Raw genomic sequence first — 20,623 nt, 5'->3', positions numbered from 1 at the left:
TTTATTACTTCAGTATGTGAACACATCTTTATAATGGACAAAGTACAGATGCATGGGATGAATAGACCTATTCAGAAAATTATAGATTATACAGAACATATTTTAATATTCCACAGTACTATACGCAAGTTAGGGAATCATATCTAAGGTTTAGAGAAAAATCTTATTTTCATTAAGAAAAAAACCCAATCTTTTTCTCCACAAGAGGAATAAATGGGATTTGAAACATTTCTAGTCATTGCTCCTCATAAACTCCAGCTTTCACAACTTGTGTTTGATTGGCATACGACCTTCAGCATTCCAGAGTGCAAAATTTCTGCTTCACACACACGAGCCTGATTTGTTCTTATGAAATTTAATGTAGGAATATCCTGAAGCATTTCATTTAACATTTCTGTGCAGGTCGCGTTCACTGTTCAATGGAATTAACCTATCCGCAATTAGAAGCTAGTAAGCACCACACACACTGAAAGGTCTCCTTGAAAACCTCTTGTGAGTTGTCATTATATATTTGGGTCACTAGTAATAAATTCCTTATAAATAAATTAGAAGCTGAATTTCATGACCTGTAACAGTTCAGAAAAATAAGCACTTGGAAAAAAAATGAAAGTAAATTGTTCTTGGATAAGAAATAACTAGTATTGTGAAAAATGGGCCTGGAAATTAAAAAAATGTGATTTCTAATCCTTTGTTACCTAATCAGCTAGTAACAGATTAGTAAATTGTAGTCACAATAGTTTCAGGTCATATCACTTCATTTACATTTATTTTCTTCCTATTTCACAGAATGCATAAATTCATAAAAAACCCTGTAAGCATTCAAGGCTTTTAATTATCTTCAATATATGTCATGTCTTAGTATTAATACGACAATTTTTCTACATTATGGAAGCATTCATTATTTCTTGATAGAAACAAACTTAGCAGTTTATAATATACAAGTATTTGGTGGAATGTTTTGAAAACATAAAAGACAAAAAGGGTAAAATTAGGTTTTGTAGAGAATTGTAGGATTTTTTCCACATCTAGCATCTTTTCTTTAACTCACTTTTTTTCTAACCTAAAGTCTCCCATTCCAAAACCAATCATTTCCAAAGCACTATGGTTATCAGTTCAGATTTTCACCACTCTCCTCTGAAGTAGGAACAGATTCACAAAGGTCCTTACAAAACTATAGCTCCATTGCTAAATAATTTCTAGTACCATAGACCAATTAATGCTGTTTGCCTTACGTCTGGACCATACTTATTTATTCCTTCATTATAATAACAATAAATCCTCATTATTTAGAATATCTTCTTTCTTAAGCAATTGAAGACCACATGGAAGTGTTATGCACTGCTATAAAATAACTGAAGACAACATAGTTATAGAAATACTAGTAAAGCAAACTTTTTGGTATTGAAAAATATTAAAATATATTTCATTAATTAACAGTAATTCAAATAGCATTGAACATAACATCCATTGGATTTGCATATGGCAGATTTGGTTTATGAGTTTGTTGTCCCATACTTTTTAATTTTTATACAGAAGCATGAGTGGCACTAGATTATTTGGGGATTTACAGTTTCTTTACAATTTATTTGTTTAAACAGACAACCCACTCCCCGCCAGACCCTCAAAAACACATACCTCCCCTCCTTAAATCAATATCTTGAGTTCTCTTACAGTCTAATGATTTTGGGGTGTCTCCAATGGAGCAAGAACATAGCAGTTTATCAGTTTCTTTAATACCACCACCATCATTTCAATTGAATTTGAATAAATTCTGATGCAAAATATTGGCAAGTTTTTTTCTCTACAGTACTTATGAATATACATGACAGAAGTGATTTCATATACATATAGGGCTACAAATACAGTTGTCTTAACTAGGAAGAAAGCAGTGCAGAAACACTGGTGTTTAATGTTTTAGGACAAAGAAGCAGCCACATGCAGCCACAACTGTAGAAATGACAAAACGACACTGCTATATAAGCCCATAACTCTGGTATTTCCTCATAGATAAACATGGACAAATTGCTTTCTCCTCATTTTTCTACAAGATTTTCTACAACATTATGACAAATGACAAATACTTTGAGGTTGCAGTAAGCCACTTTATAAAAAAATCAGTTACCATCCATTATCTACTAGGAACCAACAGCGGTATTATAAACAACTTTGAACGTCTGCAAGAGAGTTACATGATAGCTACATCATTAACTACACACATTTTATTGTATGGTTTTCTCTTTGTTGTATTAAAACAACACACTTTATTTGTACTGAATAAAAGACATATGAAGTAGAAAAAACTTTGTAATTGTTACAGCTACTGTGTTTGTCCAGAATTACCTTACAGATGTGGCAAATTAGAACTCTTTTAAATTAATGCTTCATAGATCTTTTTCTTTTGCACTTCAGAACAATACACAAACATATTTATATTACCTAGAGCTCTTCTTAAATTAAACCTTATTACCCAGGCATGAAAAAAGACATTAAGATGAAGTTTAAGGGTTTAATAAAATGGAACATGCATCTCAAAGAGTGTAAACTCACTGCCATCCCTTAGTCCTTCCTATGGCAAAACTGAGAAATGTTCTATACTACAGTATTTGTGTCTCTATAGATTGTAACACCACTGGAATATATTTCAATATTTTTCAATATAGTAATTTATGCCATGTCTTTTTTCAGAATACTCTTCAGGACTACCCATCTTTTATTCTTTAACCCCAGTCTGCTTTTTTTTTTTTTTTAGAATATTGGACCAACACATGTGCAAACATGCTAAAATATCTGATTTATTTCTTCTTTTTAAAAGTTACCCAAGTTACTTTTTACCTAAATAATTTTTACCTAATCTTTTTATTAATGTTTCAGATAAACAGTGCAACACTAGAATGAAGCCAGCTATCACAACTTTTGCCACATACACATTCGTTAAGAATTTACTTCTGAATTAAATTTATTAATGGAAAGGAAATGAATGACATAACCATCTAAATACAACATTCAGCTGGATTACCTCAGAATATAATATTGAATAAAGGATGAGGAAAAAGATGTTAAGGTGAGTTTAAAAGTTGCAGCTCTATGAAACAACGAAAGATAATTTATTTTTTATGTTTTCCTCCATCCCATCAGTAGACGGGAGGCATACAGAAAGGAAGACCCATCTCATTAACACACGGCTCAGAGGCTGGTGCCAGCAGTGGAATTTTGGGTTTTTCAATCATGAGGCAGTTTACATGGCACCAGGCCTGCTGGAGACAGATGGGGTTCACCTGTCGCAAAGAGGGAAAAGGATTCTGGCTCAGGAGTTAGCAGGCCTCATTGAGAGAGCTTTAAACTAGATGTGAATGGGGACGGGGATAAAACCAGGCTTGCTAGGGATAAGCCTAGGGGTGGCATGCCTGTGTTGGAGAAGAGATCTATACCCTAACTGGAGTGCATTTACACCAACGCACGCAAGCATGGGCAATAAGCAGGAGGAGCTGGAAGCCATTGTGTGGCAGGAAAACTATGACATAGTCGCCATCACGGAAACATGGTGGGATGACTCACACAACTGGAGTGCTGCAATGGACGGCTCCAAGTTCTTTAGAAGGGATAGGCAAGGAAGGAGAGGTGGTGGGGTAGCCTTGTACATTAGAGAGTGTTTTGATTGTCTAGAGCTCAACAAAGGTAATGATAAGGTTGAGTGCTTCTGGGTAAAAATGAGAGGGAAGGCTAATAAAGGAGATATCCTGGTGGGAGTCTGTTATAGACCACCCAACCAGGATGAGGAAACAGACGAAGTATTCTACAAGCAGTTGGCTGAAGTCTCACAATCTCTAGCCCTTGTTCTTGTGGGAGACTTCAACTTACCAGATGTCTGCTGGAAATACAACACAGCAGAGAGAAAGCAGTGTAGGAGGTTCCTGGAGTGTGTGGAAGATATAACTTCCTGACGCAGCTGGTAAGCGAGCCAACCAGGGGAGGTGCCCCGCTGGACCTGCTGTTTATGAACAGAGAAGGCCTGGTGGGTGATGTGGTGGTCGGAGGCTGTCTTGGGCACAGCGACCATGAAATGATAGACTTTTCCAATCTTGGAGAAGTAAGGAAGAGAGTTAGCAAAGCCACTACCTTGGACTTTAGAAAGGCAGACTTTGGCTTGTTTAGGAGTGTGGTTAACAGAGTCCCTTGGGAGGCAGTCCTGAAGGGCAAAGGAGTCCAGGAAGGCTGGATGTTAGTCAAGAAGGAAGTCTTAAAGGCGCAGGAGCAGGCCGCCCCCATGTGCCGTAAGTCGAGCAGGTGGGGGAGAAGACCGGCCTGGCTGAACAGAGAGCTTTGGCTAGAACTCAGGAAAAAAGGGAGAGCCTCCCACCTTTGGAAGAAGGGGCAGGTGACTCAGGAGGACTACAAGGATGTTGTGAGGTTATGCAAGGAGAAGATTAGAAAGGCAAAGGCCCAGCTGGAACTTAAACTGGCCACCGCTGTTAAAGACAACAAAAAATGTTTTTACAAATATATCAGCGACAAAAGGAGGGCCAGGGAGAATCTCCCTCCTTTGTTGGATGCGGAGGGAAAGTTTGCCACGAAGGATGAGGAGAAGGCTGAGGTACTTAATGCTTTCTTTGCCTCAGTCTTTAATAGTCAGACTGGTCATCCTTGGGGTTTTCAGGCCCCTGAGCTGGGAGATGGAGATAGGATGCAGAATGAAGTCCCAGTTGTTGAAGAGGTGGCAGTCACTGACCTGCTCCACCACCTGGATGTTCACAAGTCTGTGGGGCCAGACAGGATCCACCCAAGGATACTGAGGGAGCCGGCAGAGGAGCTTGCCAAGCCACTCTCCATCATTTATGAGCAGTCCTGGTCAACCAGGGAGGTCCCAGCTGACTGGAAGATAGCAAATGTGACGCCCCTCTACAAGAAGGGTTGGAAGGAGGATCCGGGGAACTACAGGCCTGTCAGCCTGACCTCGGTGCCAGGGAAGGTCATGGAACAGATCATCTTGAGTGCCATTACGCGGCATGTGTGGGACAATCGAGGGATCAGGCTCAGCCAGGATGGCTTTATGAAAGGGAGGTCCTGCTTCACTAACCCGGTCTCCTAAGTCCTAAGGTGACCCGCTTAGTGGATGAGGGGAAGGCTGTGGATGTTGTCTACCTGGACTTTAGTAAAGGCTTTGACACTGTCTCCCACAGCATTCTCCTGGAGAAGATGGCTGCTCATGGCTTCAATAAGTGCACTCTGCACTGGGTTAAAAACTGGATGGACAGCTGAGCCCAGAGAGTGGTGGTGAATAGAGTCAAATCCCGTTGGCGACCGGTCACGACTGGTGTTCCCCAGGGCTCAGTACTGGGGCTCGTCCTGTTCAATATCTTCACTGATGATCTGGATGAGGGGATTGAGCGCACCCTCAGGAAGTTTGCAGATGACACCAAGTTGGGTGGAAGTGTCCATCTGCTGGAGGGTAGGAAGGCCCTACAGAGGGACCTGGATAGGCTGGATCGTTGGGCTGGGACCAACTGTATGAGATTCAAGAAGGCTAAGTGCCGAGTCCTGCACTTCGGTCACAACAACCCCATGCAACGCTACAGGCTTGGGGAGGAGTGGCTGGAGAGCTGCCCGGCGGAAAAGGACCTGGGGGTGTTGGTTGACAGCCGCCTGAACATGAGCCAGCAGTGTGCTCAGGTGGCCAAGAGGGCCAATAGCATCTTGGCGTGTATCAGGAATAGTGTGTCCAGCAGGACCAGGCAGGTGACAGTGCCCCTGTACTGAGCACTAGTGAGGCCGTGCCTTGAGTCCTGTGTTCAGTGTTGGGCCCCTCACTACGAGAAGGACATCGAGGTGCTGGAGTGTGTCCAGAGAAGGGCAACGAAGTTGGTGAAGGGTCTAGAGCACAAGTCTTAGGAGGAGCGGCTGAGGGAGCTGGGGTCTTGATTCCAAACACCGACTGCTCTTTTTCACAAATTATTTATTATGTTTCAGATTAATGTTGTTTTCAGATCTGTAGGATTAAACTATTTATTTGAGAAGCTTGGCACTGTTGGAACTGAGCATCAACAGCCTTCCTACCCATGATACTGAAAGACAAAAAATTGCCAGCTTATGTTGGAATAAGCCCAAGGACTTGAGTGGGATGTTGCTTATATGTATTCCAGCGTGAAAAGCTATACAATGAAAGACGAACAAGAATAAGATACACGTGGTCTTCGTAGTAGCTTAACTGTTAGGCTGTTCAAGCTGGATAGGAACTGAACACCTCAATCACATCTACAGTGATTTATTACGTGTGGAAGAGCAGCACTGACATAGTCTAAGAGGATCTACCCCAGACTAGATAATATCTTAGATTTCCTGTTTCTCATGTTATTTAATTCTAGGATCTTATGTTTTTTCTCTTTCTCTTCATAGCACATATTCCTCAAAACTTTGGATTTATGGAGTTGATATTTTCTAAATCTTAAAGATTATTCTTGTATGTAAAACCAAGAAAACTTCTTTATTAGATTTAAGAGGTCCCAGTAAGGCCAATGGGAAAAAAGTTTACTCTCAACACAACCATCAATTTCTGAAACAAACAGAAGCATCAATAGCTTTCTTCATCTAATCACTGCAGCCAGATTGATTTTTCAGAAGGCAGACTATTAGGTATGTGTGAGTACCATGACCTTTCAGATTTTATCAACAATATTCTTCATGTAAATTGATCCATCTTATACCACTGGAGCCAGGGATGCAGAACTGCCAAAAGCACTCACTTCCACTTAGTTAGCTGTAAATACAACTTCTCATGAAAAAGTTGCTTCTTCAGTCATGGTATCTGCCTTCTGTATGTCATGTGATGAGATGTAAATGTCTAAGACAATTCAGAACTGCAGATACCTTTACACCTAGTAATCATAAAAGCACAAGAGTGTGAATGTAGAGTAACCAATTTAAACTTAATCAGTTCTAGGCCATTAGACTTGGTAAAAGGTAGTTCCACTCAACTATACAGAAGCCCGTTACAGTCGTTTCCATTTGAAGGTCAGCAACCACCAGAGTTGACCTTCAGTGGGACATAAAAGTTATTAATCGATGAATTTATCTGAATAACCAATAATCACAAAATAATACTAAAAAACAGATCATATTTAATCAATCCGAAGACAAAAGGAACTTAATATTTTGGTGAATTAGACTAGACAGGGTTGAACCTCCCCCTGTTCTACTGCTTTGTACCCTCTTAGCCATGCTCTAATGGTGATACAGTCATTTGATACTAAGTGGGGAGCATCAGGGCTTTAAGGGCATCCTACCTTTCCTGAGATTTGGCTGCCTGAGCTCAGGGCCAATTTAGAGAGTATAGCTGAGTTCATGCCCCTACTCCCCTCTTAGAAAGGACCTTAAGTAAGGCTCTTCCAGAAAGCTCTGCTGGAAACTAAAAGCAAAGGCTGCTCTTCCTTTCCTTGGGAGCTTTTGTGCTGAGGCTCTCCCATGAGACTTGCCTGAGCTCCAGCCTCAGCTGCATCAGAGTCACTATGGACTTGCTTGATGATCTGGACTTTCAGCTGACCCTGGGTGCCCCCACCAGACCTACTCTGCTTTGCTTCCTCAGGTGCTGTGGGACTGGGTAAGGTCTCTGCCTCTCCTGGCCTTAGTCCCGTGCTCAGCTCTTGGCTCCCTTTCCTTTAGGGACTGGGAGCCCCTCTGACATTTTGGGGTAGAGGTCAACATACTGATTTTGACACTGATACCAAAATTACAGTAGTACAAAGTAAGAGGAATTCTGGATTCCAGCCACAAGATATCTATACAGCATTGGCAAAAAAAGCACTCTCCATGGACTAATCACCTGCTAAGTAACAAAAACCTCTTGCAAAAACTACAATGACAGAAAAATATTTTCTAGACAGCTTTTGGAAAGGTTTCTACAACCTTACTCAGGCAGGATATACATTAGTGTATTAAATATAGTACACTATTCCATACTAAAGAAATAAAATCTCTTTCCAACATGGTTGCCACTCCTTTGTATTACACATTTAGTAACATGAAAATAAGTCTCCTTGGTAAGATGCATGGCTTGAAGTAAGTAACCAAACAATGTCAACTATCTGAAAGAAGCACAGAAAAAAGATGCAAAAAGGACTGCAAAAGCAAAATGGAATGAATCAGTGAGTGAGAAAATGTGTGTAGCACAAGCTGAGACCTACAGCAATCACCCCAAATATCCCAATTAGAAACTGGATGAACCACTACTTATTTTGGTATCTAAGGGTTCTTGCTAAATGACTTCTTGACTGATATTTCTGATCATAGACAAAAGGAAAAATAACAATGAAGATTATTTATTGTCCTTTGCAATTATGTTATATGACAACACAGATTAAGAACATCTTGATTTTTTTTTTAACATATCCACTTGTCCTGGTTTTGGCTTGGATAGAGACAGACATATTAATGTATGTGTTGCCCTGGTTTCAGCTGGGATAGAGTTGATTTTTTCTTCCTAGTAGCTGGTATAGTGATGTGTTTTAGATTTAGTATGAGAATAATGTTGATAACACACTGATGTTTTAGTTGTTGCTAAGTAGTGCTTACACTAGTCAAGGACTTTTCAGCTTCCCATGCTCTGCCAGGTGCACAAGAAGCTGGGATGGAACACAGCCAGGACAGCTGACCCAAACTGGCCAAAGGGCTATTCCATACCATATGACATCATGCTCAGTATATAAACTGGGGGGAGTTGGCTGGGGGGCAGTGATCACTGCTCAGGGACTGGCTGGGCATTGGTCAACAGTGGTGAGCAATTGCATTGTGCATCACTTGGTTTGTATATTCTTTTTTCATTATTCTTATCCTTATTATTCTTATCCTTATTTTATTTATTTTTATTATTATTATTTCTTCTGCTGTCCTGTTAAGCTATCTTTATCTCAACCCATGTGTTTTACATTTTTTTCCGATTCTCTCCGCCATCCCACTGGTGGTGGGGAGAGGGTGAGGAAGTGGCAGTGTTGTGCTTAGTTGCCAACTGGGGTTAAACAACAACAGTACTTTTCAACTATAATTAAACAAAGAGACTAGAAATATTAAATATTCTGCACTTAAAAAAAAATTAGAGTAATTTCTTCCACAATGTTTCTGCATTAGGAAGGGCAGATGTAAGGTACAACATCGTCTTTTAAGGAACCACCTTTATCATCATCAAGTATTAAATAAAATTCTGGTCAAAGCATCTTAAAAAAAAAAACAAACAACCAAATTAAAAAGGATTTTAACTTCAGATAGAGAAATAACTTTAGTTATCTTACATCAACTATTATTTTCTTCCTCACAAATTTTCTGAAACGGAGAAAGACAGAGAGGCCAATGTCCCTAAATTGAGAAAAGCAAAGCATACAGGAAGTGATGGGGTCAGATGAGAGGTGTTCAGCTCTATAAATCAATATTTATGCCATTTGGGGACTGCCTGTCTCCAATGTACACAAATGACAAGGTTTGTTTTTCAGCAGTCCCTTGACAAAACTACTTTATCTAATAACAAAATAAAAGTTGTTATTTCTGTTATCTCCTTTGGCGCAAGACTTAATTTTTTATACAATTCTTAAACCTTGAGGTGTTTTGTCTTTTTTTATTTTTAAATAAGGATTCAATGAAGAGTTATATCCTCTGAAAAGCATGGAAATAAAAACAGTAGTATAATGAAAAGACAATGCTCTGTAACAAACAGTTTAACAAGAATTGGACTAAGTGACTCCAACACTAACTCAAATGAGCACAAAAGGCAAGTGTCGAACCAAAATCAGACTATTTCAAATTAGATTACTCTCCTCATATACTGGGATAAATAAACCAAAAAAAAAAAAAAAAAGTCTCTGCTTTACACAGAGACATGCCTTCTACACAAACTTGACTAAAAGAATTAGAAAGTGAGAGGGTAGTTCAGGGATAACTGACCCCCATGGTCTCCTCAGTGAACATAATAATCAAAGATAGCTGTCCTGAAAGCAATAAGGTATGCATAGCACAGCAAGACAAAGCACAAGATATCCCAGGTGTCTACTGCTGGCTGTTTAAAGAACTGAAATTTCCAAAGTTGGTAAGAGATATCACAAAATACAGTTCAAACCCATGAGTACACATTTTTAAGACTGATACTGCTGACAAACAATCCCTTCCGCTCTTTTTTCCAAGACTGTTAAAAGATGCACAAAATGGAAGGCTGAATTCCTGAATTAGCTTCTCTTGGCTTTTTACATTTCTTTTATTTTTCTTAAAAAGGAATTTGTCAACAAGTGAATTTGAAATTTTGCTACTTCAAAAAAGTCACAAGTCAGAAATTAATCAGAAGAACCAATTTCAAATATTCAGTAACTGTAAGAAGTACCTTGCCAACTGAGACAAGGTTACAGATATTCCACATAGGGCCAAAGTTTCTACCTAACTGAACTGATGATTAATCAGTGAAACTGTCAGATTTGACAGGCTGAATTTAAAGGAATGAAATTTGAAGTGAGCATCAACACACTTTGATGCATACACCCCCCTTTACCAATTGACAACTTACTTAATCATGAGACAAAAAAAAAAGGGGGGAAAATTCCTGACCTTCTGTCAACAGCAATAATGTAAAGAACATATTTCTAGAATGAATAAAATAGCGGGGGAAAAAAACAGGATTAGAATCATAGAATCATAGAATCATTTAGGTTGGAAAAGACCTTTAAGATCATCAGGTCTAACCATAAACCTAACTCTGCCAAGTCCACCACTAAACCATGTCTCTAAGTGCCATATCTACACATCTTTTAAATACCTCCAGGTATGGGGACTTAACCACTTCCCTGGGCAGCCTGTTCCAGTACTTGATAACTGTTTGAAGAAATTTTTCCTAATATCCCATCTAAACCTCCTCCAGCACAACTTGAGGGCATTTCCTCTCATCATATCATTAAAGAATTAAAGAAGTTCTGAATTTTATTTTTATCACAGATTTTGGGGAATAGTCTGAAAACACATTCAAGTCTGAGAATAGAGCAGAAAAAAGTTTAATCAATTTCTCATACATATATTGTGGGATGGAGTCTACTGTATTTATTTCATAAAGGGAACTATATTGTATCACGTAATATATCATAACTAGCTGTTTACAAAGGGGAGAAATAGAAAAGATCTTAAAATCTGGCAGTCTTTTTGAAAAGATATAATGTGGCAGGCCAAATAAGATATGAGGAGCAACTTGCAGAAGTTATAAAAGATATTATTAATCCTTTTTCTAATAAATCAACAGCAAGAAATCTGATGGTCTGTTGATCATTACACAATCAATATGAAAAATGAAGGAAACGAAAGCTACTTGAATTTCCTCTATATTCACATAGGAGAAGCATGGAAATAATCCTGTGCCTGTATTTTATATATGGACTATATCGTAAGATCTGTTGACAGTTGAACATTGTCATGAAACAAACAGACAAAATGGGTAGTTAAAAAACCCTGGGAACAGATACCAATCATTAAAGAATTCAGAAGGCCTAGAAAACAGCTAGCATGATAACAATTTTTAAAATGCTTCAAGAAGGTATCAAAAAAACCCAAAGACCTAATACCTGTAATAGGAAAACTGACATTCTTAATTACAAATAAGATGACACATGGACAAATATGATATACTGAAGAAGAATCAAAACAATTTCTGTGCAAGAAAACTTAGGTCTTTACAAATCTATTTCAGTTTTCTGAATGCGTCAATAAATTGAGTCTGCTGGGTCAGAGGTCTAGGCAGGCCTTCAAAAGTCATTTAACAAAGGCCTTCCGCAATGATTCTTATAGAAACTTAGCTGACTTTGAAAAAGAAAAGGCCCTCACATGCTGGAATACCTAGTTGTTAAATTAGGAAAAAATAAGGGAGAAGGGACAAGAAGAGAGCAATAAATGTCCCGTTTCCATGCTGCAGGAAGATCATGTCAGTAGACACCCAAAGGGAACCATGTTTGGCTTTCGACACAGGAAAAAAAATCAAAATTATTTAGGAAGCTAGGTAAATACAAACAGAAGTAAAGATACTAGGGGATTAAAACTGGTAAAGGCCTTCAATACTTAGTGGTGAAAAGAGAAAAAACATAAAGTAAAGAAAATCAAAACATAGTTCTGATTCTACTGATAGAGGTGCAGCTCTGAGTTTACTATTATCACTAAAAATGAGATCTTACAATTATAAAAGTACCCTTATCTAAAAATACCAGCATTTTATTTAAAAAAAATATATTGTGCAATAGGAGCAAAAAAGTAAGCAGAAGAGTAAGAGTTATTAGGAAAAGAATATTAAGCATAACAGAAAATATAATTATTTCATTCATACATTAACATGTTCAATAGTGTTTTTCTGTTTACTATTGTGTCCACCCCACACACACTCCAATTGTATGTTTGGAACTGGAAAGTCAGAGAAATAACAATAAGCAATTGATAACAAGGAATTGCTGGTATATGATAGTTCAGCTGGAGCGGAAAAAAAAAAAACTGAATTGACATATAGGATCCTGCGGTGGATGGAGTGAAGGAAGAGGGAACTGAATTCATTTTCTATTCCAATATAATGAAATTGCAGATGTAGATTTAAAGCAAACAATGTAAATAATTCACCCAATGTACAGATAAATTTATAATATTTCATGGCAGACCACAGGGAATGTTAAATGTTTACATGTGTTCAAAAAATAAGTGGAAAAATTCACAGAAGAAATATTCAGTAAGAAGTATTGGAGTTGAAAAACACCACTCTCATTCTGGAACTTTCTAAGCCATGAATTGCTAAGAAGCCATGACAGTGCTCTAGGAAAGTATTTTTGCTCTGCTCTCAGTACATCTTCCATACATATCCATTTTTGGTCAATGTCAGAAATGGGATACAAGGCTAGGTGAATTTTTGTTCTGATGGCATGCAAATACTCTCATGCTACTCCGCCAAAATAAAAAAGGTAACTGGCATTTAAAAGAAAGCATCTCCAATTGGCTGGGAAAAAAGGGAGAGAGGTGGTGCAATAAAGTTGAGAAATTAAACAATTTTAAATTAAATTAATTTTTTTCCCTTAATTTTTCATTTAAGCATTCTAACTTTTGAAAAGCTATGTATAGAAAAATGAAGAAGGGGAAAAAAAACCCTCAATGCTGGCTTCATGAACTTCATAAGAAAGAAAAGACAAAATAAAAGTTTTTCTGAACTGCAAAAACTCTCTCATTGTTATAAATATGTAATTTACTGTTTAATGAAAAGCTTGGGTGGAGACATTGCGTTTTGTAAACATCTATAATTGCAAGGATGATAGTCATATAGGTGTTTCTCTCTCATATGCACTTCAAGATACTCAGTCTGCCACGAATAGCTGTCTCTTTTAAATAGAAGACAACACTGAGAAATTCAGTATAAAAGAAGGAAATATTCTAACTAGTATAGATAATACTTTTTACATTTCTATGAAAAATTACAGGTTTCATCACTTTGGTCTCACCACTGAGCTTGAGGTTGAATAACTGAAGAGATCTCCAACTAGATCTGCGATTATTTTATGGTTAGAATATATCCCTTAATAAACTACCACATTAAGATATTCATGCTGCTAAACCTATTTTATGAAAGCTACAGGCCAATACTAAATATGTACCCTTAAGTGAAATCAAAACCTTGTTCTAATTAAGAACAAATACAATATAGAATAGCTGATTATACACACACATTAGCAAAACCTATAGTTTTTCTGTTTTTATAATTGCTATAAAATGTGTAATTCAAAATTTTTATACAATCTGAAAATTTTATCACTACAATTTACAGACCCATTCAAGAAGTTAGAAAACAGGAGATAAAATATTAAACTTAAATGAAAAATTTGAAGCATACTAGTTATGCCACTAGTCACATGCAAATGACAGATTCATTTTTAAATCTGGTCTTTGACTTTCAGCTTCTTCTTGTTAGGAATTCTGAATTAAATATTTTTGAAACTGGAAACAATTTGGTGAGGCAAGTACAGAGTGCTTAGTGTTGATCCATGCTAGTTTGTAACCTAGTAATTTTTTTATTATTATTAAACATCAGCATAATTTGCTAGAGGAAATGAACACTTCTGTAAAAATCTCTTTTTATTTGTTTTTAGCTCTACACTGTAGTGGGTTTTCTAAGGAACTGAAATGAGCATTTCACCAGAAAAGTAATGGGAAAAAAAATATCCTATAAAAACAACCATATCCCAAGAGGTAATTCTGACAAAACATATTACTTTTTAAAAATCTGCTAAGAGAGAAAATTGTGCATCCAGTACTGCTTTATCATCACAATAACCAGCCCCATTGAAACAAAGATGATTCTCCATTGGATGAACAGTGCTAAATGAAGTATCAAAGTGTTTAACAATAATACCATAATTATGTCTTCTCTTGAGTTTTGTTCTGATGAAGAGTAAAAAATATATTAAAAACTCAATCCAAGAGATCTGTGACACAAAACCAGGAATGAAACACATGGCAATTAGTATAAGCTGTTACTATTCAAACTTCTCCCACATCATCTGGGCAAATTATAAAATTTCTCCTCTGTACTGTTGTGCCTCCTCCAAACACCTCTGGCAGATCACATGCATTCAGATAGCGGGTAGACAGATCACTGTCTACTGTGATCACTGTTGACATGGAAGCAATTTGCATCTGTTTTTGTATTTGGCCATATTTGCACGAGTAAGTCAGCACAGCAGAAGTCTGTAAGTAGACTACAGCAGTAGGTACTGACGCCCATGCACAAACACAAGAGCCTAGGTTTTGCCTGCTCCTATGGTCCTTAATCCACATGTGATATGAGGCCATCCCCAAAACTGGAATTGGTCCAGACCTGCCCACTCCGTTAGGGCTTGGAGCAAGGAGGGTGAATATCTGAAGCAGAGCTTCCTACATAGTTTCCTTCACAAGGAATGAAGCGTGCACAAAATCACTCTGAATTAAAGCAATACCTATTCAAGAGGGAATGATGAGGGAATCTGCCTTGAAGCCACATTAATTCTTTGAACGAAAATATTAAAGTATGTTAATGCATTTCCAGCAGTTGTCACCTTATCTTATTCCATTTATTTTTCTCAACCACTTCTTAAATTTTATTTCACAACTGTACTTATAAATACTGTTCTAGTTAATAATTTGTAATAAGTCTGTACGGATCTTAGAGTAATAAGGCTATCTCTTGTTAAAAGTGTTCTGCTGTGGTGGGTTAACCTTGGCTGGCTGCCAGGTGCCCACCAAGCCACTCTCTCACTCCCCCACCTCAGCAGGACAGGGGGAGAAAACAAGATGAGAAACCTCATGGGTCAAAATAAAGGATGTTTAATGAAAAAACAAAGGCCATATGTGGAAGGCAAAGCAAAAAACCCTCAAAAACTCCAACCCGTAAACGGAGATGCATTCTCTACTTCCCACCAGCAGGAGATGTCCAGCCACTTCCTGGGAAGCAGGACCTCAGTACACACAGAAGTTGCTTCAGAAGACGAACACCTTAAAAACAAATGCCCCCTCCCACCCCCATCCCCCCAGTTCTCTTAGCTTTTATTGCTCAGCACAATATCATATAGTATGGAATACCCCTTTGATCAGTTTGGGGCAGTTGTCCTGGTTGTGTCCCATCCAAATGTCTTGCCCACCCCCAGCCTACCAGCCTTTGTGCAGGAGGTTGGAGGGACAGCCTTAATGCTGTGCAAGTACTGCTCAGCAACAGCCAAAACACTGGTGCATTATCAACTGCATTCTAGCTACAAGTGCAAAGCACAGCACTGCATGGGCTTCTGTTAGGAAAGTTAATTCCATCCCAGCCAGCCCCAGTACATCTACATTCCAGTAAACTGTTGGAACAAATAAAATTTAATAAAATTTAAAATGATCCAAATATTTCCGGGAAGAATAAAATAGAGTATAAATAATCTTTTTATCTGCCTGTATTGAATATTTTATATTAATTTTCTTAGCAAAAGAGAAAAACATTTAATACTTCAGTTGCCAAAATGGTAACAGAGATTTTGCTTTCATAAATAAATGTAATATATGTGATTCATATACCATATAAAATACATGTTACTAAGATGTGATCTGATCCAACAGCTTCTCATCCAAAGGATTTACATGTAAGTAGTGGTAATCCACTAAAACAGCAGACACTAGAAAAAAAGCGGTCTGATATATACAGAAATAATTTTAAAAAAATCTGTTCCTAACTAGAGATGAAAAATAGCTGGTAGTATTTTTCCCTGAATCATGAAGAAACAGAACCTTATGATGCTGCAAGATTAAAAACTGTGGTCTTTGCAGTTCCCTTTCTTGGGAATCACATATGTAGCCATTACTTCCATGAATTTAGTGTCTTTTTCCCTTCAGTTAACAGTCAATACTTCAGTCACTTTGAAATCTTTGTCATACAATTGCATACTAAGACAGATCACAGCATATGTACTTTGGTAGTCTGTTTCAAACAGTTGTTTTATCTATAGAGAAAGGAAAAAAAGGTACTATACTGATAATAAATCTGGAAGTGAGTACAGGCATGTTATAACATCTTCCTTAGAGATGTACAGAAACAGAGAATTTTGGATTTGAAATTTTTGTTAATTTGATTTTTCTAGATCTTAAAAAAGGAATTATTGATTTTTGATTCCTTATTCAACTAAGAAAATAGATTTAGGGAGCAGCAAATTAGTCTCACAGCCTTTACTGGTGTTTTTTAATTAAAGTTAGTAAGCACATCATTCACGTTGTAACTATGGTTTAGTGGTGGGCTTGGCAGTGTTAGGTTTGCAGTTGGACTCGATGATCTTAAAGGCCTTTTCCAACCTAAATGATTCTATGATTGTATGATTCTATTCCCATACCAAAAGTTTGTGTCCATAAAAAATGGAGTTTACACAGATTTCTCAGTGATAATGTGAAATTACAAAGATTTTATAACTACAGCAGGACAACTAGTTTCTCCCATATAAGAAACACATCATCAAATATCTCATTTTGTAATTAAGAGGAAGAAATACCCCTTTCACATCTTTTATCTAAGAAAATGGAGAGAGTAGACATTGTCCCTCTTGTTAAAAATACAAAGAAAATCAATCTCATTCAAGTTGCTATCATAAAAATGACTTTTTGCCTATAAAGTGTGAGGAACACAGCCACCTACTTCTGACACTGTGGTAGGATGACCTTGGCTGGTTTCCAGATGCCCACCCAGCTGCTCTCTCACCCCCTCTTCCTCTACAGGACAGGGGGAGAAAATAAGACATACGGGCTTATGGATTGAGTTAAATTACTTTCACAAGAAAAACAAACTCAACTCAAAATTAATTTATCAATAATTAAAAATAGAGTAAGATGGTGAGAAACAAAGATGAAACTCAAAAACGTCTTATTTCCCCCTCACCCTTCTTCCTAGGCTCAACTTCACTCCTGACTCCTCTACCTCCTCCTTCCACGCCAGAGGCACAGGGAGATGGGGGATGACAGGTTATGAGTCAGTCCATAACAACTCCTCCCTGCCACTCCTTCCTCCTCACATTGTTCCCCTGCTCCAGCATGGGGTGCTTCCCATGGGATACAGTCCTCCATGAACTGCTCCAGCATGGGTCCTTCTCACAGGCTACAGTTCTTCAAGAACTACTTCAGAATGAGTCCTTTCCATGGGGCAAGTCTTTCCAGAACAGACTGCTACAGCATGGGTCCCCCACAGGTTGCAACTCCTGCCAGGAGCCTGCTCCTGCCTGGGCTCTCCACAGGCTGCAGTTTCCTTTAGGGCATATCCACTTCCTCTGGCATGGGGTTGTCCATGGGCTGCAGTATGGATATCTGTTCCACCATGGTCTTCCACGGGCAGCAGGGGCAACAACCTGCTTCACCATCATCCTCCATGGGCTGCAGGGGAAACTCTGCTTCAGCGCCTGGAGCATCTCCTCCCCTCCTTCTTCTCTGGCTTTGGTGTCTGCAGGGCTTTTTCTCTCACATTTTTTCCTCACTCCTCCGTATCACACACTACTGTTCAGTGTTTTTACTGTATCTTAAATGTGTTTTCACAGAGGTGCCACCAGCACTACTGATGGGCTCTACTTTGGCCAGTGGTGGGTTGCTTTTGGGGCCACCTGGAACCAGTTGTGTCTGGTACAGAGCAGCTCCTGATCTCTTCTCACAGAGGCCACCCCTGCACCCCCCGCCCCGCTACCAAAACCTTGCTATACAATACAATAAACCCAATACAGACAATTTTTCAAATTATTCATGTAAAAAATTGAGTGCTTCCTACTTTTGAAAAATGAAACCTAAAATGCTGGTGATTTAAAACCCATCTTGTTCGGTAATGTTAAACTAAAATGGTTTCATCTGAAAAATACATGTTGTCTGTCATTCCGTCTTTAAAATCTATGGAATTTTTTCCTAAGAACATTATAACCTTATCATATTAAAGACGGAACTTAAATTTAAAAAAAAAAATTAGTCTATGCATCCACAAACTCCACAGTTTAACATTTTGTACTTAGATTCCGTACAAGTCCACTAAAAATATATTCAATGAATCAAATATTTAATAACGACATATTTACAATAATAATTAGAGATAATACAAAAGAACATTTATTATTCCTCAAAATTAATTTAGAAGTTTGTTTCAAGGTCATATTCACAGATGAAATAGAAAATCTCTTTCCATAAACAGCATGTTTTTGGTATTGATCTATACCATCAACAAGGTTTTTTTTCTTCATTTTATCCCTTCCTAAATGAACCAGTTAGGTCCATTTGTTATTTGTTGCCATGCTATTTTTCAAATAATACGGCTATTAATTTAAACGGTATTCTCCATTCCAAGAAGTACGATCGATAAAACTGCGTAGTAACAATGTCTGATCTCAATTGTTTCATCAATTTTGCTCATCTTATAAAACAGAAGTTAACCTTTCAAAAACTGCGTATGGAAATATTTTAAACCAACATACTGCCATCTAAGAATAATATTAAGGACTCACATTTTGTGCAAAACATAATAAATTTTAACTTTTGTGTTCAGAACTTCAATTTGCATGATCTACTACCATGCAAGAGATTGTACTAATTCTGTATTCTGTAGAGGTATACATATTAAAGAGTAAGATAATTAAATGTCAACATGAACTCTTTTAGACAAGGACATAAGGACTTCACGTCTATATTTTGATACCATTTTTAATCTTACTAAAACTGTTATTAAAGACAAAATGTTGCCATTGTTCGTTTATAACCTTTAAAAGTATAAATCAGCCATACATCAATTAATAACACTATATATTGTTCTAAAAAACTATAATGGATCTCCCAAATCATCTCACAAATACAGGGTTTGTAGAAGCTAGGGTGTTATGCAACTGTGTTTTGCTCTGGAATTCATTCCATAACACATTACGCATATCTCTTGTGTCTACTTGCTAAGCCCTAATCATTCAGATTAAGATGCACAAAGATCTTTAAATAGCTGTGGTTTCATCTAACCATCACCCATATTTTACAGAAATCATCCTTCTGCACTGTTCTAACCCTGCATATAACATGTTACTTTATTTGAACTCCAGCTACCATCCCAGAAAAAAAGGCTCCTGAATCAGAAGTCAAAGCCATTCTTTTCATGTTATTGATGGTATTAGACAAAATTAGATAGAGACAGTCTAAGAAATTAGAAAGGCCCAAAAGTGATATTTGGATGTCTCTACATAGGAATAGACAGGTTCCTCCTAAGATATAACTTGAGTTAGGCTAAAATCCTTGAAAAAGCCACTCTCTCCTTCCTTAACCCTTGTTTTTCATTTAATGGCAGCAACAAGGTTAAAAATTGTGGTAACTAACTCTACAAACCCATCTTCTCCACATATGGCTGGCCAGATCTCCAATGCCATGACCGATTTGGAGATGAACTCTTTGTAGACTGATTTTTCTCAGATGGCTGTTTCTGTCTTACTAACTTTTTGCTGCTGTGAATACAGAGTTCACTGCAGCATTAAGGGCTGACCACATTCCTTCTTTCCTCTAATACTGTTGACCTGTTATTCTACTCATGTTGTCAATGGGGTTTTGTTGCCACAGAAGAACGTTTATGGTGGTACCGTTTACTCTGTCTGCAGCCAGAGACCAGGAGGCCTGGAGACAGTGAGCAATATGATTAGGATACTATGGGAAGCCCTGGCAAGGAGTCCTGGCTGGAAACACTGCTGAAGACTACAGGACTGCTCAACCTTGGTGGTGACAACTACAGGGCATGGTTCCCAGGCCAAACTGGAGAAACTGCTCCTGGCACAGAAGATGCCTCAATTCACATCTCTGGATAGACAATGCTCCCATCAAGGTCGCGCTATCTCCCACTGAGGCTGGGGCAGGCAGAGGCAATAACCTTGCCTGTAGATGCTGTGCTCCAATCAAGGAGCTCCTTCACCAAGCTGAAGGAAGGGGCCAACAGGAACCTTGTGAAATTCAGCAGTGACAAAGTCCTGCACCTGGGAAGGAAGAGTGCCTTTCAGCAGTAAAGGGGTGGTGTTTTTTTCCAAAGTAGCTGTTGCTTGGAAACTGGCTAGGCATCGGTCTGCTGGTGTTGTGCGATTGCTTTTGTATGAATTTTTTTTTCCTT

At 38.1% G+C, this 20,623-nt stretch overlaps 1 protein-coding gene across 5 annotated transcripts in view; it reads right to left on the bottom strand.

Annotated features, from left to right (window-relative positions):
• CCDC102B (coiled-coil domain containing 102B) overlaps positions 1-20,623 on the bottom strand; it is a 179,371-nt gene that overhangs the window by 105,843 nt on the left and 52,905 nt on the right. The gene's annotated exons all lie outside the window — the stretch shown is intronic.

This window comes from Nipponia nippon, unplaced genomic scaffold (assembly GCF_047370975.1).
Source record: "Nipponia nippon isolate SJK-2023a ecotype South Korea unplaced genomic scaffold, ASM4737097v1 scaffold_1, whole genome shotgun sequence".
NCBI lineage: Eukaryota > Metazoa > Chordata > Aves > Pelecaniformes > Threskiornithidae > Nipponia > Nipponia nippon.
Note: the sequence above shows the minus strand (reverse complement) of the source record. Positions and strands in the feature narration are given on the sequence as shown.